The 12,511-nt window shown below is 51.2% G+C and overlaps 1 protein-coding gene and 1 long non-coding RNA gene across 3 annotated transcripts in view; one reads left to right on the forward strand and one right to left on the reverse strand.

Annotated features, from left to right (window-relative positions):
- Nucleotides 1–12,511, reverse strand: part of LOC144272249 (uncharacterized) — a 77,477-nt gene that overhangs the window by 17,927 nt on the left and 47,039 nt on the right. The window lies entirely within an intron of this gene.
- The window catches only part of MGAT3 (beta-1,4-mannosyl-glycoprotein 4-beta-N-acetylglucosaminyltransferase), a 42,396-nt gene continuing 35,895 nt past the window's right edge, over nucleotides 6,011–12,511 (forward strand). Inside the window, exon 1 of one of the 2 annotated variants that reach the window (XM_077830181.1) lies at nucleotides 6,011–6,148. The gene's annotated coding sequence lies outside the window, so the exon portion shown is untranslated. The remainder of the gene's footprint in view (nucleotides 6,149–12,511) is intronic. The other variant, XM_077830154.1, reaches the window with a different exon arrangement.

The following is a 12,511-nucleotide window of genomic DNA, read 5'->3' on the forward strand; positions in this document are numbered from 1 at the left end:
ACTAGCCTGAGACTTGGCTGTAATTCTCTCCTCTACTACAGACTTCCTGACTGTAGTAGGAAGAGAGCCTGAGACATAAGCCACAGAGGTCTGGTATGAGGCAGGACCTGCTCACAGAATCTGGCACGAACTGACCCCAAAGTGTGACTAGTATTACCAGGGAATTTGTTTACCCAATTTGTAGTTACTATGTAACTTAATTTTTTACCAGTTTGTTTTTTGTGGGGATTTGCAGGGAGGGGTTAAGGGGGTTCCCTAGCTCATGGATTTCTGTCATGTTAGATTGCGTTTCCAACAGAGGACAGCTTGCTTACTTACCAGATCAGTAGTCGGGGGTCACCGGTGAAGTTAGATGTTTGGCTGCATATATATATATGTGTGTGTGTGTGTGTGTGTTCGTTCTCCCTGTGTGCTGTCCCAGCTCTGCACAGACAGCCTGCACAGCAGACCTCAAGTAAACTGTCCAATGACCACAAGATCTGTTAAGGTGCAAAGGTGCCTGGTCAGGTTTATTGTCAACAAACCACGGTAATAGCACCTGGAAGACTCTACGAGGTTACTAAGACATGTATGCCAGTGACAATGGACACCGCTCAGTGAATGGCGGGATTTTCCTTTCCCCCCCCGGCTAGACAAAGATACTCCCTCTGAGATACCTCTTTATATCCTGATATAAACAAGTTACGTACTGCCTCTGACATAGTTAGTTACTGCACCTGACGTGGCTAGTTATCACCCATCACCTTGAACATGTTGATCAGAACATCTCTATTACGTACGGTCATCCTGACCTTATCTTTTAGAAGGGGTCAGTGTGTTCCTGTTATCCTTGGGGAATGTTTTGTACCATCCTTAATATTGGGATGTTCTGGTACCACTTGATGTCGGGATGTGTTTGCGTGAGTACTCTGTGCTTAGCACTTCTTAGAAATGTGTATTTCTGCAATATCAACCCTGTTTTTGCCAGATTCTGTGAGCAGGTCCTGCCTTATACCAGGCCTCTGTGGCTTTTGTCTCAGGCTCTCTTCCTACTACAACCTTCAACAAGCCATGTAGATTCTCTGTGCTGTAGTCCCCCATATGTAAAACAGGGATAGTAGCACGGGGGTATTGTGGGGATAAACGTATTGCAGATTGTGAGGCACTCAGATGCTCTGGGAATGGGGACCAGGTAAGTACAATAGAGAGATAGTCTAGTGACTATGAGGGAATGATGGGAAAAGGGAGCCCATGAGGATGATTACTAGGAGCCTGGGACCACATGAATTTCTGAGTAAGGTCCTGCTGAATGTGAGTTAAAGGTAACAGAATCTGGCTCAAAGTCTTTTCTCCCTTTAGGAGATTTTAAACAAACACCTGAACCACCCACCCCACCCACAGCCTTTCCAAATGCAATAGGACATATTTCTGTCTCAAATGTTGTGGCTGGCTTTAATGTCCATAAAAGTTTGTAGTCTGGAAAGTAGTCTTGTTCTGTACATTGTTGATCTTCAGCCAGTCAGAGGATAGGGTTCTGCATGCACACATCTCCAAAACAGGTTTCAGAGTAACAGCCGTGTTAGTCTGTCTTCGCAAAAAGAAAAGGAGGACTTGTGGCACCTTAGAGACTAACCAATTTATTTGAGCATGAGCTTTCGTGAGCTACAGCTCACTTCATCGGATGCATACCATGGAAACTGCAGAAGACATTATATACACACAGAGACCATGAAACAATACCTCCTCCCACCCCACTGTCCTGCTGGTAATAGCTTATCTAAAGTGATCATCAAGTTGGGCCATTTCCAGCACAAATCCAGGTTTTCTCACCCTCCGCCCCCCCCCCCCACAAACTCACTCTCCTGCTGGTAATAGCCCATCCAAAGTGACCACTCTCTTCACAATGTGTGTGATAATCAAGGTGGGCCATTTCCTGCACAAATCCAGGTTCTCTCACTCCCCTCCAAAAACCACACACACAAACTCACTCTCCTGCTGGTAATAGCTTATCCAAAGTGACCACTCTCCCTACAATGTGCATGATAATCAAGGTGGGCCATTTCCAGCACAAATCCAGGCTTTCTCACCCCCCCCCCCCCCCGGAAACACACACACACACACACACACACACACACAAACTCACTCTCCTGCTGGCAATAGCTCATCCAAACTGACCACTCTCTAAGTTTAAATCCAAGTCTAACCAGAACGTCTGGGGAGGGGGTTGGAAAAAACAGGGGGAAATAGGCTACCTTGCATAATGACTTAGCCACTCCCAGTCTCTATTTAAGCCTAAATTAATAGTATCCAATTTGCAAATGAATTCCAATTCAGCAGTTTCTCGCTGGAGTCTGGATTTGAAGTTTTTTTGTTGTAAGATAGCGACCTTCATATCTGTAATTGCGTGACCAGAGAGATTGAAGTGTTCTCCGACTGGTTTATGAATGTTATAATTCTTGACATCTGATTTGTGTCCATTTATTCTTTTACGTAGAGACTGTCCAGTTTGACCAATGTACATGGCAGAGGGGCATTGCTGGCACATGATGGCATATATCACATTGGTGGATGTGCAGGTGAACGAGCCTCTGATAGTGTGGCTGATGTTATTAGGCCCTGTGATGGTGTCCCCTGAATAGATATGTGGGCACAGTTGGCAACGGGCTTTGTGGCAAGGATAGGTTCCTGGGTTTGTGGTTCTGTTGTGTGGTATGTGGTTGTTGGTGAGTATTTGCTTCAGGTTGCGGGGCTGTGTGGTATGTGGTTGTTGGTGAGTATTTGCTTCAGGTTGCGGGGCTGTCTGTAGGCAAGGACTGGCCTGTCTCCCAAGATTTGTGAGAGTGTTGGGTCATCCTTCAGGATAGGTTGTAGATCCTTGCGTTGCGTTGGAGGGGTTTTAGTTGGGGGATGAAGGTGACGGCTAGTGGCGTTCTGTTATTTTCTTTGTTAGGCCTGTCCTGTAGTAGGTGACTTCTGGGAACTCTTCTGGCTCTATCAATCTGTTTCTGATGCCGCTGTCATGCGAGCATGAGTGTCAAGGCGTCACTTCATTTATGTCCTACTGATGGGATCCATCAATTTTTCCCACCACCAATCACAGCCATCCATCACAGAAAAGTTTGAGGTTGGATGGCTCTGAGGATTGGGGACGGGACACAGAGCCTTACACCTGCAGGTTGTCTGTTGCTGTCTATCCCCAAGTTAATAGTAATTCATGAATGCCACCACCTGATGGGCATTCACTGGCCTATGTGAAATGAATTTGTGCTCTCTGTCCATTCCTACTGGGATTTATATTTGCATAGCTGAAATCACCAACATGAGCAGGACTAACTGGTATCACTCTATAGCAAAAGAGCAATCGAGGATTGAATGAAAGGACCATGAAAACTGACTCCCCTCTGCCTTCCTAGAGGAGGTGATTCCTCCAAGCCAAAGACTGAAGCTCTGAGCTCAGAGTCCATGTGTGTTGAAAGCTTGCACTCCTGCTACCCATGACGTATCAGCGCTGTGCATGAAGGACCAAATCCTCCGTCAATAAAATGACATCAGTTTACCACCATTGCTTGAGGGTCTCACCCAGAGATTCCAGCCACAAGACCTGTCAACCCAACACCTTTCAGCAGCACCAATTCACTTAACACGAAGCAGCATATTTCCAGATGGAGCGTTTTTAAGGCTTTTTCTTTTTTTTCCCCCTCCCCCGCTTCAAGTATTCCCTCTAAGCAAAGGCTCCTTGTTTTTCAGTTCATCCACTTTGTGATTAAGTGTTTTAATATTCTGGAAGATTTGTGTCAATATGGCATTGTATTCTGCCACAGTATTACCTAAATAATATTATATTCATTTATATATAATCATAAATATTACCTAAATGCAGTTCTAATTCCTGGAGCTCACTTTCTCCCTTTCTCTTTTGTAACACTTTAAAGACATCTTTAACTAAGTTTCTTTTGTATCTGTTTACTGTAATCACCACAGCCAGGTGGGTGAGGTTGTCACCCTTTCACTGTATATTGTCCCTTTATCTATCTGCAATCTGAGACTCTCTAGATCTTGCCCGTAAATCTCCGGTTCCTAACTGCATTTCTCTGGGAAGCATTTTGTGATGCTGGGTATGAAGGATGTTCCATAAAAAGCCTGTCTTATTTATCATCAGAACAAAACTGGCTCATGGGTCTTTTTATCTATTTAGTAACTTCCCAAGAAAACAGGAGCAGGTAGTTCACCAAATTCAGCCTTGTCTCTCCCGCTTTCTTTTTTTTTTTTCTCTTTTTTCCCCCCCAAACACTTTCTCTCCCCCCCACCCCCTTAACAATAAGGAGGGTGTTTGACATTAGTGCCTTGTTTTATTTTTCAGGTACTGTTTATCTAAAGTACTGTAAAACGGTAGAGGAAGAATGTCCCCTTGTTTTCTCCAAAGTTCACTTTCACCTGACCTTTAACTATTTTTCAGTTGCAAGAGGCAAGATTCTATTCTTACATTTCTGCTTTTTTGGGTCTCCCCCTCCCCCTCCCAAAAAAGTCACCATGACAAGGAAGAAAAGAGATAAACACAAGATTCTCCTTTCTCTTTCCACTTTTAAGTCACAAGACTGCAAGTCAGCACAGCAGGTTCTATTTGTCATAAGCTTCTTGTTTACCATGGGCCAAGTCACTTAGCTTATGTTTCATCTTACCCCTCTGTAAAATGGAAATAATAATCCAGTATATGATAACAATAACCTCCTTACAGAGACCTAATTCATTAGGGGTCTATGAAAGGAGGAAGCCTTAAAAGCAGAGAGTATTATTATACTGCATGGAAAATTGTTGGCTTGTTTGGATTCGGAGTGATCTGCGTTTCATGGATTCTACTTAGGTTAACAACTCCTTGGGGGGGCAAGGACTCTCTTTTCATTGTTTATCTGCACAATGCCTAGCACTGTGCAACCCTGATTCCTGCCTGGGCCTTGTAGTGCTACTGCAAAACAAGTAATACAAACTCACTGCATTTAGAGCTGATGAAGCCCTACGAGGCCATTTCCTACCCCTTCCTCGCCCCCTGCCAGCACCAGATGGTTCCCTATAGTATATTCCCGGTCCAGGCAGGTGCCCTGAGACAGCGGCTGCCCCCATCGCCCCAACCGCTTTTCCTGGGGGTTGTGCTGGGTGTATTCCCCCGGCTTGTACCAAGGGCTGCTCATTTAAGACACTCCCATCAGTCTCCTCCTTCCACCCCTCCCACCGCCCCAGCTCCAAGCACAAGGCATTCCTTTGTATTCCCTTCCATTGCAGGGGGAGAAGGGGGGAGAGACACCGCAAAGCTCTCTCCCATTGCTGGGGGTGGGCGGGCTTTGTTCAAACGCAAAACCCACCCCCACAAGGAGCTGCCACTACCTGTAGTTTTAATCTCCACCTCCCCCCCCCCCCCGCGGCCCCCCAGCTCGAGGGCCGCGTGCGCTGGTGGTGGCCGTGCCTAGGTGACTTCACTCCACCTCCGCCGCCCCGATCCGGTCTTCACCCCCTTTGGGGCGGCGGCGGGGTGGGGAGGCGGGTTGGCTGGTGCTTTTGGTGCCGGAGCCGGGGACCGGGAGCCCCGCGGGCAGGGGCGCTGCTGCCACACACATGAACGACTTGCCGCAGACCTGCCAAATGTTGCCAGCAGAGGGAAGGAGAGACGCTGTCCCCAGGCTGATCTCTGCGGCGCACCAGGGCTCGGATCCCTCCCTGTGGCCGCAGGGCTGATTCAGGGGGCGGGGGGGGGGGAGGGGTGTTATTATTATTATTTATTTATCATCCATTTTATTTTCTTGGCTGGCCGCCGCTGGCTCCCTCTGCTCTCCCGTCCCCGCTCAGCTTCCCCCGCCCCAACCAGCGCCGCCCCCCCCCAGCCCCAGCCGCGCGTCCTCCTGCTCTTCCTGGGCTGCCCCCTGCACAGGGAAGCGGCGGCGGCTGCCGCTGGGGGTGGCGGGTAGCCGCGATCGCAGGCAGCGAGAGAGGGGGCGCGGGCGGGGTGTGTGTGTGTGTGGGGGGGGGCTGGAGGCCGGGGCTGAGCCATGCCGGGGGGCGGCTGCTGGAACCAGGGATGGGGCGAGAGGCTGCCGCAGATCTCAGCATCTCCCCGCCGGGGGCCCAGGAAGCCGAAGAGCCGCCGCCGCTGCTGAGAGCCAGCAAAGGGGGGCGATGGGTGAGTGAGAGAGACGCCCCCCCCCCGACTCTCCCCCACCCCCCCAACTTGCCTAACCTCCCCCGGCTTCCCATCGCCTCTCCTTCCCATGCCCACTATCCTCCCCCTCCCTCTCCTAGCTGCCCTCTCCTCTCCCCTTTGCCCAGCATCCGTCCTCCCTCTTTCCCTCTCCTCATCTGCCCTGTCACCTTCTCCTACATCCCTCTCCTTCCCCATCCCGCCCACCCCCCTGTTCCCCCTCTGTCATCCCTTCCCTCCTTACCCTCTTCCCTGCTCCTCTCATCTCTCCTTTCCCCCTCTCTCTCTCCTCCTAACCTCCTGCATCCCCTCTGGCCCCCCGAACTCACCCCCAATCTGCCCCTTCTCCCTCCCCCCCCGTGTGTGTATGTGTTGCCAGGAGCTGGGGGGAAAGTTTAAAGGGCTGATCTTGAAAAAATGAGCAATTTAGAGCAGGGGGAAAAGGGGCTGGGAAGTTGTTTGTTCACATGGGGGCTGAGAGGTTACTGGCCTCCTCTCTGTCCAAATTGGGCCAGCTCCTCCTTTCAGCATCCCTGCTCCCTCCTCACTACCCCTGCAGGAGTCGCAGGCTGGAGGGGAGGGTTTTAAAATCCCTCTGGCTCCCCTATGAGTCTTTCATTTTCTTTCCCTTTATGTGTGTGGCCTACAGCCCCTACCCCAAGAACAGCTGTAGCTTCTGCAAGGGGAAGGAGGAAATCTCAGCTCCCCCCTCCCCAAGCATCCATAGACGCAAAGCAACCTGTGTCTGCAAGAATGTACGGTGATAATGTCTTATATAGGCTGCCAGGGAGAGAGATGCTTCCCCTTCAAACACCCGATCATCCCAGCTTCCCACACAACAAAGTGTCGGTCCTGGGGAGGCAGAAGAATATGTCACAACTCCCCTAGCCATCTCTCTGCCACCCCCGCAAAACACAGCCTGAGCCACACCAAGCGAGGAGGGGAGCCTGCAACCCAGGCATTTTGCAGCAGGAGGCCCATCTGCTGCCCGCGCTCTCCGTGCCAGGAGGGTACTGACTGTATACGTGTGCCAGCCCTGCAGCATTCTATAGGGAGGAAAAGGAGTATCTGCACGGGGGCTGGGAAGGAATATAAAATACAGATAATCAGACATCGTCTCCCTTCAGTCCCCATGTCAGATTGATATAATCCCCCATCAAGGGCTGGGCACAAAGGGACGTGGGCTCTGCGTCCCTCCCCAATTCTGTAGGGCTGCTGGTAATGCCTAGGGAGTTGTTAGCTATAAATATCTCTATATTTGTTCTAAAGCTGTGTGTGTGTGTGTGTGTGTGTGTGTGTGTGCAATTTTGCCATCGCGAGATCTGTTTCTCCACACAAGCATGACAAAGGTGATGGGGGGGGGGGACAGAGTGTGTGCTGCAGCTGCAGACCTGCTTAGACAGCTCGCAGAGATGAGAGAGAGACAGAAAGAGAGGCAAAGCAGGAGGGATGAAGACAGTACTGAGCTCTGTCAGCCTGTGTTTTTATCAAGGGATGTCTGGTGACAACGCTCGAGAGCAGAACTTGGGTCACCAGAAAGTCCTTCCACATCTCCCAGAGCAGAACTCAGGTTACCAGGACCTCACCCATGTGAGCAGAGCTTGGGTCAGCAGGAAAACTGACCCCCAAAAGGGCAAAGCTTTGGTCACTGAGACACCCCTTCAGAGAATGGCACTCCGGTCACCAGCAAACCCCACCACCAGAGCGTGAATTCAAATCATCCCAAACGCCCACCACTACTGCCGCGAGGAGCACCGCTTGAATCACCAGGAACCACCCAGTCATGCGAGCAAATCTCCAGTTGCCACAGACTCCCACCCTGGCCTGCAGAGCTTGAGTCATCACAAACCCACACCCCCAGTAATGGAGCTGAAGTCACCTTAGCTGGAACTCCCACTCCCCTCCCCTCCCCCCCCCCCCAAGACAAGAATTCGTGTTATCTGGGTCCCTCCCTCAAACCTGGTGCTTGAGTCAATTCTGAGCACCTCTCCCATCCCCCAAGAAAAATCACTTGTAATTCCCTGTGGATGGAGCTTGAGTCACTACCAGCTTCTAAGAGCAGAGCTCAAGGTAACCTAGGACCCAAAATTAGAGCTCAAGCCAGCTGAGAACCACAGCCTGTGAGGGGAGCTCAAGGCAACGGAAACCTCACTCAAGAGTGCACCTCCAGAGTCCCCACTCCTGAAACAGAAAATAGTGAGTGTGGGGGACATGTTTTTAAACCAGAATTGGACAAAAGCAGTCCTCTGGGTCTGTTTCTGGGAATCCCTTGATTTTCCCCTCCTTTACATCCTTACAAACATCCTTTAGGCACTGAAGTAGTCCCTGTCCTTATAAACAACGGACAGGGAATGAAACCTTGAGTCTAACGGCTGGGCATCACAGCTCTCCTGCTCCAATCTTTGGTCCTGCCTCTCCACCCTGAGATGGTTCTGCAGTAGTGACAAGAAATCAGCTGCAGGTGTGAGGTTCCCTCCTGCAAGGATGCTCTGCTGTACCTGCATAGCTGGGTGTTAATCCTTTGGATGTACAAGAGACCCTTCTGGAGACAGAATGCCCATCGTCAACAGAGGTGAAATATCCTGACCTGGGGTTGTGGGGAGGGGGCAGATGAATGCCTGAAGGCCGGTTCCTAATGTGGTGACTGAGCTGCTGCCTCTGACGTGTCTGGAGACACACAGTGCCTTTGGTCCATGATGCTCTTGAAGCCTGCCCAAGTCTGCTGTCCGGAACACTTTGAGCCATTTTGACTGCAGTTTCAAAGCTGAGCCATGGCCTCTTCCTCACAGCAAACGTCAGTAAGGTTGGAAGAAGAAATAGTTCCCTGTGCTGTATGAACAGACTTTCTGAGCAATGCAATCAAGAAGAGTTGGTCTAAACTGGGGAGGAGGGGCGGGGTGTGTGTCAGGGCAGGCCCACAATCATTTGGGGTCTGCCAGGAGTTTTGAAATGGGGGCCCTCGTGCCCTGCACAGGACTTTGAAAACTACACCAACTTTATGGCACTTCTGATGAAGATCCCTGTGGAACTGAAACTTCCCTGCGGCTGCAGAGTCAGTGGACACCTATTACTAGCCAGGTGTGCATGGGTGAGTGTGACTGGACTGGTCACTTGTGCGGACAGTGTACATGTGAGGTTGAGTTCATTGTGCGCGTGTGGTATTGTGTCTTTGTGAGCACTTGTGCCTGTTTGTGTAGTGGGTGCATGCATTGTGCCTTTGTGCATGTCTGGGTGTGTATTGCGGGCCGGGGGCAGGTATGTATGGGCAAAGACTGGGAATGTCCAATAATGCATGCATTTACTGTGTGTTTTCATGTTCAGGGTGTGCATTTGTATGTACAGTTTAAGTCTGCAAGCCCATGTGGTGTCTCTGTGTGGCTGAGCGTACGGCACGTGTTCACGATTGTGTGTAAAGGTGTAGTTGTGCATAGGCAGTGTGTGAAGCACACACGGGTACACACTCTCTTTCTCTCTTCCACTCCTGCATTAATTTGTTAGCCAGGCAATAAACTCTGCATTGGGTCAGGGTTCTCAGCACCCTGTGCCTGGATTTCTTGCTATTCTGAGAATACCAGCTTTAAGATAAATGCAGCTTCCCTCCTCCCCTCCCCAAATGATGTCTGTCTTCTCCCGCACATCAGAGCAGAGAGAGGGAGGGAGGGAGGGAGGGGAGTGTGGTGGTGGTGGGCAGGGTGAGGGAGCTCGTGCCAGCATTCACCAGGGCTGGTTAGATTGGAGATAGGGTTATTTGCTCTGAAATGAGCCCTTTGTACATTGTTGGAATCTATGACCCAATCAGAAAGGGATGTGGCTGGAGGAGGAGGAGGAGGTAGTGCTGAAGAAGACTGGTACAGCTGACATTAACTCCAGGGCAGGAAGCGGAGGGGAAGATAGGGAGTTACCAACTGGCGCAAGAACCTGGGTCATTTCTCTGAATCAGTCCAGGTACCTCAAAGGGCCTGTCTACATTTCGAGCTTCCTGAGGTCACTGCATGGAGGGGAGATAGGCGAGCCCCTCTCCACCCCCAGCTTGGCTGGCCCCTTACCGCATCCCTGGCACTATTCATCCTGCTCACAGGGTGCAGTCTCCGGATGGCTGGAGGCTCAGCAGGGTGCATCTAGCAATGAGAGGGTTATTCTGAAGTCAGGGAATGTGCGGGGGGGTGGGGGGGGTGCAATGCAGCTACCTATGCAGGTGTGTGCTAAATGTTTTCCATCTTGCATTCACTTTGGAGGCTGGTGGCACTGACAGAACCATTCAGCGTGGGGTGGGGAAGGAGTCCCCTTCAGGATGGGACCAGCAGGCAGTGCTGAGGAACGCTGACAGAACGGCAGGGAGGGGTTACACAGGAACCACGGGCAGCGTTCCAGGTTAGGGTTGTGGTGCATTGATAGAGAGCAGCATGAGAGTGCCTGTAGGAGGAGGTGCTGCAGGCCGGGATTGTGGTGCATTGGCAGAGCTGTGTAGCAGCCCAGGACTAGAAGAGCAGTGGTTGCTGGAGGGCAGGATTGTGGTGCATTGGAAGAGCTGTGTAGCGGCCCAGGACTAGAAGAGCAGTGGTTGCTGGAGGGCAGGATTGTGGTGCATTGGAAGAGCTGTGTAGCGGCCCAGGACTAGAAGAGCAGTGGTTGCTGGAGGGCAGGATTGTGGTGCATTGGAAGAGCTGTGTAGCGGCCCAGGACTAGAAGAGCAGTGGTTGCTGGAGGGCAGGATTGTGGTGCATTGGCAGAGCTGTGTAGCAGCCCAGGACTAGAAGAGCAGTGGTTGCTGGAGGGCAGGATTGTGGTGCATTGGCAGAGCTGTGTAGCGGCCCAGGACTAGAAGAGCAGTGGTTGCTGGAGGGCAGGATTGTGGTGCATTGGAAGAGCTGTGTAGCGGCCCAGGACTAGAAGAGCAGTGGTTGCTGGAGGGCAGGATTGTGGTGCATTGGAAGAGCTGTGTAGCGGCCCAGGACTAGAAGAGCAGTGGTTGCTGGAGGGCAGGATTGTGGTGCATTGGCAGAGCTGTGTAGCAGCCCAGGACTAGAAGAGCAGTGGTTGCTGGAGGGCAGGATTGTGGTGCATTGGAAGAGCTGTGTAGCGGCCCAGGACTAGAAGAGCAGTGGTTGCTGGAGGGCAGGATTGTGGTGCATTGGAAGAGCTGTGTAGCGGCCCAGGACCAGAAGAGCAGTGGTTGACAGAGCTGTGACGGCCCCCCTCCCTATGGCAGAAGGAGATGGGTTTGTATTGGAATTGTGGTGTAGTGATACACTCCCTGAGAAGATAGAACTGGATTTCTGCCCCTCCCCTCCCATTGGACTCTGGCTGCAGCTCTCAGGAAACAGGACCTTGACTCCACAGATCTCATCAGACTCCCTGATACCACTTTGCAATGCTAACCCTTTGTTTCCCTCAAGCCTCTCCTGAGAGCAACAGGTGCCTCTTTGGCTGCAACGCCCCCTCCCCAGCCCTGAAGCAAAGGGGATAATTTTGCCCAGACACTTGCCCAATTGAGTACCCCCCAGGAGGAGGCACAGCACTCTAGTCCTGGCTTTTCCTTTGATGTCTCCCCACTGAAGCATATAGCCTTGGGCAGGCAGAGGAAATCAGCTTGGGGAAAATCAGTTTCCCTGTGGGTGGGGAGGGGTTTGTTGCATCTGGGTAATGCACTAAACAGCCACCCCAACCCAGGGTGGGATCAGCCACTGATGCAGGACTTCCTGCTGAGGCAGCTGACTCTGCACACAAAGACACTCACCTCCTGTGCTCAGCAGTATGGGGAGCCCAATTAATCAGTTGCTTGCTTCCTTGGCTGGCTCTGGGCTAAGGAGTACCCAGCCCTGTATCTGTCTGTCTGTCTAGGATTTTCTCTGTTACCCATCACTGTAGTATTTGAGCACCTTCCTTCTTTCTGCAGCAGCCCCCAGGCTGGAAGGATAGCGCTTGTCTTACTAGCTTTGGTTGGATGTGGGGAGGGGTGACTGTCCAGGGGGCAAAGGTGACTGGGGAAGTACCCAGGTGTCCTTTGTAGTAATCATCACAATACTTAGCACTTCTCTGGCAAGTTTCACCTCATGATCTCAAAGGGCTTTACCAAGCATTAACTGATTTAGCCTCATTAACTAAGATACTCACCTCCCTCTGATTAATTAAGGGAAATAAGTCCTGTGAGACAGTTGTGTTATCCCTATTTTACAACAGAGGAAACTGAGGCACAGAGAGGTAGCGACTTGCCTAAAGTCTCTCCCACGTAGTGTTGGTAGCAGAGCGAGGAATAGAACTCCCTGGTCCTGACTGCTTCCTCATGAATGGTTTCATCAGTGGCCCAGAAGACACCTGCATGATTGGTGCTGCTGTGTTAATTCT

This window comes from Eretmochelys imbricata, chromosome 1 (genome assembly GCF_965152235.1).
Source record: "Eretmochelys imbricata isolate rEreImb1 chromosome 1, rEreImb1.hap1, whole genome shotgun sequence".
Taxonomy (NCBI): Eukaryota; Metazoa; Chordata; order Testudines; family Cheloniidae; genus Eretmochelys; species Eretmochelys imbricata.